This window comes from Malania oleifera, chromosome 3 (assembly GCF_029873635.1).
Source record: "Malania oleifera isolate guangnan ecotype guangnan chromosome 3, ASM2987363v1, whole genome shotgun sequence".
Lineage (NCBI taxonomy): Eukaryota > Viridiplantae > Streptophyta > Magnoliopsida > Santalales > Ximeniaceae > Malania > Malania oleifera.
The window spans coordinates 32,949,247-32,957,143 of record NC_080419.1 but is presented as its reverse complement, the minus strand read 5'-3'; positions in this window follow the sequence as shown (position 1 = coordinate 32,957,143).

Below are 7,897 nucleotides of genomic sequence, written 5' to 3'. Positions count from 1 at the left end.
AATTTTAATAGAATTTCGGCAGCATGCCGTCTGTAAATTATACATTTTCTTATAAAACTTGTACCTGAAACATGATTGTTTTCACAAAATAAAACATTTCAAGCATACGAGAACCTAAATCCACTACCAACATGCAATTCACAATGTACTACATCAGCTATGCAGTCGGCGTTCAACACAAGCATGTATTCCAATAGTTCAATATACAATTCATATAACATAATACCATCCATGAAGAAAATATTACCAGGAAACCGTTAAAACACAATTCAACTAAGGTTTTCTAGTTTTGTCCAAAAGGTTGCTTCTCAAGCATTCTTGATGCAGCTTGGGTTGTGCATGAAGTTGTTGCTTAGATTGTGAGAAGACTTGTGATAGATTGAGTTGGGGTTTTTTAGATTCAGTTATGGACATAAAAAGCTTTGTTTATAGATTGAGGAAATGGATTATGGTTTGTCTTTCTTCTATTCAGTGATAGTGGTGGAATCCTGGTTCAGAAGGTTTTAAGATTGTCTTTGCTTTGTTGGAGATTTTTGAGCTTGTCTTTGGTCCTTAGGATTTAATTTGCTAACTTGAGTTTGACTATAAAAGTTTTCAATATATAGGAGGTTTCGAGTTGTGATTCTTTAATGGGTTTTAATGTTCATAAGTAGCTTTCACCTACTTATATGACATTTAGTTCTTGACCTTTTACTGTATTCTATACATTGTTGTTCTTAACCAAGTGTTTTAGATTTTTAATGATAAGCCTAAGATCGCCTCTTTTCTTACAAATATCAACACATGAGAGGCGTGAGTTAGAATGACTTAAGTTTTTACTGATCATGCATACGTTTCTTTGTACATGGTTTTATTCTAGAAAAAACTTTACCAAAATTTCGACAACATGCCGTTTGTAAATTAGACATTTTTCAAAAAATTCCTGCACTAAAACTTGATAGATTCAAGCAAACAAATCACAATAATACGCATCATGCAGATACTAGTGAGTTTGAGTATGCGAGAACTTAAATCCACTACCAGCATGCAGTTCACAATGTACTGCATCAGTCATGCAATTGGCGTTCAACATAAGCATGTATTCCAATAGTTCAATATTCAATTCATATAACATAATACCATCCATCAGAAAATATTATCAGGAAACCGTTAAAACACAATTCAACTAAGGTTTTCTAGTTTTGTCCAGAAGGTTGCTTCTCAAGTATTTTTGATGCAGCTTGGGTTGTGCATGAAGTTGTTACTTAGATTGTGAGAAAGCTTGTGATAGATTGAGTTGAGCTTTTTTGGATTCAGTTATGGACATAAATAGCTTTGGTTATAGATTGAGGAAATGAATTATGGTTTGTTTTCCTTCTATTCAGTGATAGTGGTGGAATCCTGGTTCAGGAGGTTTTAAGATTGCCTTGGTTGGAGATTTTTGAGCTTGTCTTTGGTCCTTAGGATTTAATTTGTTAACTTGAGTTTGACTATAAAAGTTTTCAATATATAGGAGGTTTCGAGTTGTGATTCTTTAATGGGTTTTAATATTTATAAGTGGCTTTCACTTACTTATATGACATTTAGTTCTTGACCTTTCACTGTATTCTATACATTATTGTTCTTGACCAAGTGTTTTAGATTTTTAATGATAAGCCTAAGATCGCCTCTTTTCTTATGAATATCACCACATGAGAGGCGCGAGTTAGAATAAATTTAAGTTTTTACTGATCATGCATATGTTTCTTTGTACATAGTTTAATTTTGGAAAAACTTTATCGAAATTTCGGCAGTATGCCATTTATAAATTAGACATTTCCTAAAAAATTCCTACACTAAAACTTGATAGATTCAAGCAAACAAATCACAATAATACACATCATGCAGATACCAGTGAGTTTGAGCTTGCGAGAACCTAAATCCACTGTTAGCATGCAATTCACAATGTACTGCATCAGTCATCCAGTTGGTGTTCAACACAAGCATATATTCCAGTAGTTCAATATACAATTCATATAATATAATACTATCCATCAAGAAAATATTTCCAGGAAACCGTTAAAACACATCCGATGCATAGTGAGTTTACAATGGACTCATTGCAACAAAGAATATGCTATATATCATGAAATAAACTTTTTTTACCTATCAGTTCAAACATGCTTCTGGACTGATTTACCTATCAGTTCAAACATTCATGTATTAGAGTATTATCTAAAAATTCCTACTCTAAGACGAATAAATGCTGAATTTTCAATGCACAAGAATAGAACATTGACATACCTTCTAATGAGAGGAGCTACCTGCATCATCTGATCGAGATTGGCGCATCATTTCTTCAAACTGTGCTTGCCTGTTCATCATAGCTGCGAGCGTGGCTTCAAGGTGGACACCTTTTCTTTCAAACTCTGGTTCTCCAATGTGACGTTAGACACAAAGTGTCTTAACTCCTAGTTCTCCAGCTCCACCATTTGCACCCACTGATCCATCTCGTCCACAGGAGAGTCGACTTGTCGACGCGCTCGTTCTAGCTTAGCACAAGCTGCCGCACCCATTGACGATGATGCTGTGGGGGTGATGTATCCACGTCCAAGTCATTTCACCTAGCCCCTTGCTCGTTCCCCAAGCACCTGAGCGGTTATCTAATAATCCATGATTTGCTGGCTCACCTCTTCAATAGGTGCATTTCTCAGCTCGACCATCCGCGCCTATTTTCAGTCATGAAAATGGTTAAAAAGAAGAAATCAAAATACCCATAAGTTGATTTTGAATCAAATTATTAACTACATATTTAATTTGATGTACATGTTTGCTCTGCGCACCGTCGCACCACTCCCCCAATCGCCGTTGGTGCGTTCTCTAATAAAGATCTGGCAGTGGCTCCTCGGCGCCAGTCACAGGATCATGCTACATTGTCATATAAAACATCATTAATATTAATAGCATACATATTCATTAGATTGTGTTATATATAGCAATTACCCGTCGATGATTTATGAATAACCTCGACTCACCGCAGCGTGTCGTAGGGAGTTTGCTGCGGTTCGCAGCATTTTTACACATACAACCTACAAAAAAGATGTCAAGACTTCTTATTAGCCACAACAAAACTTAAAGTAGATATTATAATACAAACACATCACTTGATAGTGTTGGTCACGGAAATGGTGACACACCACCTCCCAATCCTCTTGGGATATCTTATTGTATGGGTAGGTTTCTGCTTCATCTCCCATCGCACAAAAATGTTCGTGCATTTTCGTATATCACGAAAATTTAAATTTTTAACTTTAATGGAAAAATTCTAAAAATTAGTTTTTTAAATCTAAAAGTTATAAAAACTTGGGGGACACTCCAAGCAACTTGGGAGACAAGGAAACTCACTCTATAAATACATGGTTTTGCAAATTAAATTATACCAAGCAATTGAAAATCAATCCTCAAAGCTAAAACTCTCATACTCTTAAAAGCTCTCATGCTCTCATATTTGCACATCTAAATTGTTGAGATTTTTTGGAAGCAACTGATCAATCCTTCTCTGTGTTTCTGAATTGTTGATTCTCTTCTAGAAGGAAAACTTGGTGAAATCTCTTTTGAGCTTCAATTGTATTTCATATTGTGAATTTGACTGAAGTATATAGATTTAACTTGTACTAATCAGCTCTTTGTGAGAGCACTCTTTGTACATATCTATTTTTGTATCTCTTGTAGATTGTGACGATTCCAGGATTGTTGGATCATTGGCTAAGCGAGGGGATATCACTTAGAGAGGTTCTGCTCTAGCCTAATTGAAGGAGTGACCGAATGAGGGTATATCGTTTGGAGGGGCGGGCTCTAGCCTAATCAAAGGAGTGTATAAACGGTGTTGTTCTGTCTAGTAAAGGAACTGGTTTTAGTGAATCCTTTGGTGGTTTGCCAAAGGTGAGGACGTAGGCTGGGAATAAGCCGAACCTCGTAAAAACTGTGGTCTCACTCTCTCTTTCATTTGCTCTTTATTTTCAGCATATATATAAATTGCGTGGATGTTTTAAATTCCTTAATCATAAACACTACATGGATTTGATATTAAGTAAACTTAAGCTTAATTTGTTTTTGGGATTGCAGAAACCGAAATGGAGTACGTTGGTTGATCCATTCTTTGCGGAAACCGTAAAGGATTACGTTGATTGGTGAAACATTCAAAAACTCTTTAAACTGAAAGTTTATTTAACGTCTAAGATTTTGTAAAGAGTATTGGATTTTATATTGCACCTCATTTTAAGAAAGCAAATTTATTAACTACAGGGTTGCAAACAAGCATAAGTTGAATCTTCTATCTTAGTTTGAATATTGTGGATGATTGGAAAATTGATTGGTTGATTGATTGGTTAAGAACTTTGTTGGTTGTGGATTGAATTTTGTTTTTAAGTATTTATTATTTGAATAAATCAACAAGTAGTAAAGAATTCATTAAAAGAAGTTAAGGATTCTTGAAAAGAATTAAAAAAAAATTTTTAAATCCAATTCACCCCCCCTCTTGGGATTACGCCTTAGTTTTCACCTGATATTAACTTAATTCGTCTTACTAAGAGGTGTCTCACTCCAATGATCATTTGACTTTTCAGAAGGTGCCAGGGATCGTGCTTAGCAGGCTAAGGGGTTTGAGTTTAGATTATCTAGTAGTAGTAGTAAGTGGTTTGTATGGACTAAGATAGTTTTCTTTCATTTTCTGGTTTGTAATATAGGTATTTAGAGACCTCTATGTATGATGGTAGTTTAGAACTCTGGTAATGTATTTGAGGATGTTTAAATTATTTTCGCTGCTTTTATATGATGATTATGGTATCAGGAATACAAATAATACTAAAGTAGCACCCCGAGCCCCACGTGGCGGGTCGGGGTGTTATAAACATCCTCTCTTGCATAATAATAATAATATGAGCTCATTTTTATACATAGCTCCTACATTTACATCTCATTGTCTCACTATCTCACCCTTATGCTCATTCAAAGTTCCTTCCTTGTGGAAAAAAAGAAAAGGAAAAAGAAAACATACCTTATAGATTGTGTAGTAACAACCTTGATTGCAAAATTAAGACCTTAGATAGAGATATTAAGGTAACAAGCGGATCAAACAAGATAAGAAAACCCTAAGGGACCCTTTGCCAACAAAACATGAACTACATACATGCAAGAATTTCCATGACTAGCAAGCATTGCACAAGTTATTTAAACTACGAGACGACCTTTCATGATCTTTCAAGACCTTTCATGATCTTTCAAGAATCCTGAAGGCCTTTATATTTCAATATCTTGAGCAAACTCGAGAGTACCATGCTAAGGCTATGCATAAATAATGGATGACTATCATGTTTTCAATCAAGAATTCCCTTTTACCCTTTGCTACATAGAGCTATCAATTGCTAGCCCATTGAGCCTCTTATGAGCCTTTATTTCTTTTACCTCTATTTGCATAGTACCCCTGAGTAAGCCCCTAGTATGTCACTTTACATGTTGTAGAAAATATGGAAATCAAAATGAAGAGAGATCATGATTCTGCTATCCTTTTGCATATAGTATCCATTGCCACCCTATTTTAAGCCTGAAGTTTGTTTGTTCAAGTCCTGTCAAAGGATCTCCCCCAACACTAGGGCAAATTTTAGATAATTCACCCCCTAAACAGGGGCATTTTTGTTTTTTTTTTAAGAGAATGGTGAAAGAAGGAAAGGAAAACAAGAAAGAAAAAAAGAAATGAAAAAAAATAGAAGAAAAAAAAAAGGAGACTAAAAGAGAAAAGAAAAGAATAGGAAAAAAAGGCACAAACAAGAAAATGAAAGGTGATCCTTAAGCTTTTTTTACCAAAAGAACAATGGATTTTGAACCTTAATTTCCTTTATTTTTTTTCTCTCAACCCCAACATCCCAACCACTTTATAACCAAAGAGAAAGTCCTCTTAGATTAAGATATCCATTTAATCCTTAACAAAATGCCTTGATTATCTGAACTGCGAATGAGCTTGATCTCACACTATGTACATAGGCAATGTGCTAAAGAAAGTAAGTTCAATCCCAAATTTTCTAATGTAGTTATCATTCATGCTAGGGTCTTGGGTTTAACATTGGGTTTTAAGCTGAATCATTTCTAACACCCTTAACTTAGGCTTCATTTCATCTTAAGTCATTAAGTCCTTATTGATACCATAGATTTAGAATGGTACTTAAGGATGCTTGCTCAAGTGTCTTAAGTTCAAGGCTAGACAAGCCCAGTCTATAGTTTCATTAGATTCCAAAAGAAGATAAACTTGCAATATTTGGGTGATCATTAGGAATTTCAAGGTATCAGTTGTTTGCGTGTATGGGAAAACCCTACAAATGCGAGTATATATAAAAATACAACCCTTGGCAAAAATCGAATATGATGTCAAGTGGGGAATATGAGCATTAAAAAGGAAAAAGAAAAAGAAAGAAAGAAGACAAAGAAAAAATAAAAAATAAAAAAAATGAAGAGCTTGAAAAAATAAAACATGAGATTGAAGGATAAAAAATCCCATGTGTCAAACTGAGGCAATTTCATTTGAAAGATAGTTGACATGAAGTGAAGACTATATTTCATCCGTTGACCTTGATACTGAGGTAGTGTTTTAAGACAAAGTTGCAAGGGTAATCTCAACACTAGGAGCAAATTTTATTTAAAGAAGAATCTCTCAAAGCACTCAAGCAAGGACGACTATTATTATCTTCAACATTTCAGTATAGGTTAATTTGCAATCAAGTCAATGCTTCAATCTATAAAACAAACCAAATCCATTCACCACTCTTTCAAAAATACCCTATACCTTGTGCCTTAGATGTTGCTATCAATCACCAATTCATTCACTTTTTTAACTGTAAGTTTTGAAGCTTTCCCTCTTGTTCCTTTTTGGGAATGACATTTCAAAACCCACACTTAATTTTTAGCTCATTTGCATATTAAGGATTGAATTTATGCAAAGTCAGCTTTGATTATTGTTTATTGTGAAAGAAAAAGGAATGATTCAATTTAGTATCGTCACACTATCATGTCTCAAGGAAAAGGAAAAGGCAATAAGAAAAGGTAAAGTATCTTTGATCCCATAGATGCTAATCCCAAATAGGCAACCCCCAATCCAAAAAAATTGAATCCCAAGCATCAGAAGGATATGTAAAGCAATAAATTATCTCAAGTCCATAAACTAGCCTTTGAGGAACCTTAGCAAGTCAAAATGAGAATGACTAGCATTCGTACCACTATCATTCATATGTAACAATTAGTTTATGAGCAACAAAGAGATTTGACTACGGACATACATCTTTTTATCTCTGAAAGTGGGATCTAGAAAAGGGTCTCATTGGATTTCTTCTACCCCTGTCACCTCAAGTTTTACTTCTAGCACTTTAGCCAAAGTTGTGAGTGAGTTTCTAAATCCTTTTCACATTTCACCATATCAGGGTTGTGCATAAGCATGTAAATCCTAATCCTTTTTACATTTCATATCCAAGTTGTGCATGAGCTTGTAAGTCCTAAATCCTTTTCAAATTTTGATATTTGGTGTTGCACGCAAGCAAGTAAACCTTTCATGTATTTAATCACTTAATGCATGAGCACACACAACCTTTAACCAATTTAGGCTTAGCCAACTTGCATTCATTCGAGATGGGTTGGAAGCCCCATGGGCATTCAAATACTCATGTTGTGCATGAGCATGAAAATATTTCAAACAATTTGGGTTGTACATGAAGCAATACTTTAGCTAAATTTACATTCTTTTATTAGACTCATTCAGGATGGGTTAGGAGCCTTATGGGCATTCAGTTACTCAAGCCATGCATGAGCACATAAATCCTTCGAACAATCTCGATTGTACATGAAGAAATACTTAAGTCTAATTTGCATTCTTTCATTAGACTTATCTAAGATTGGT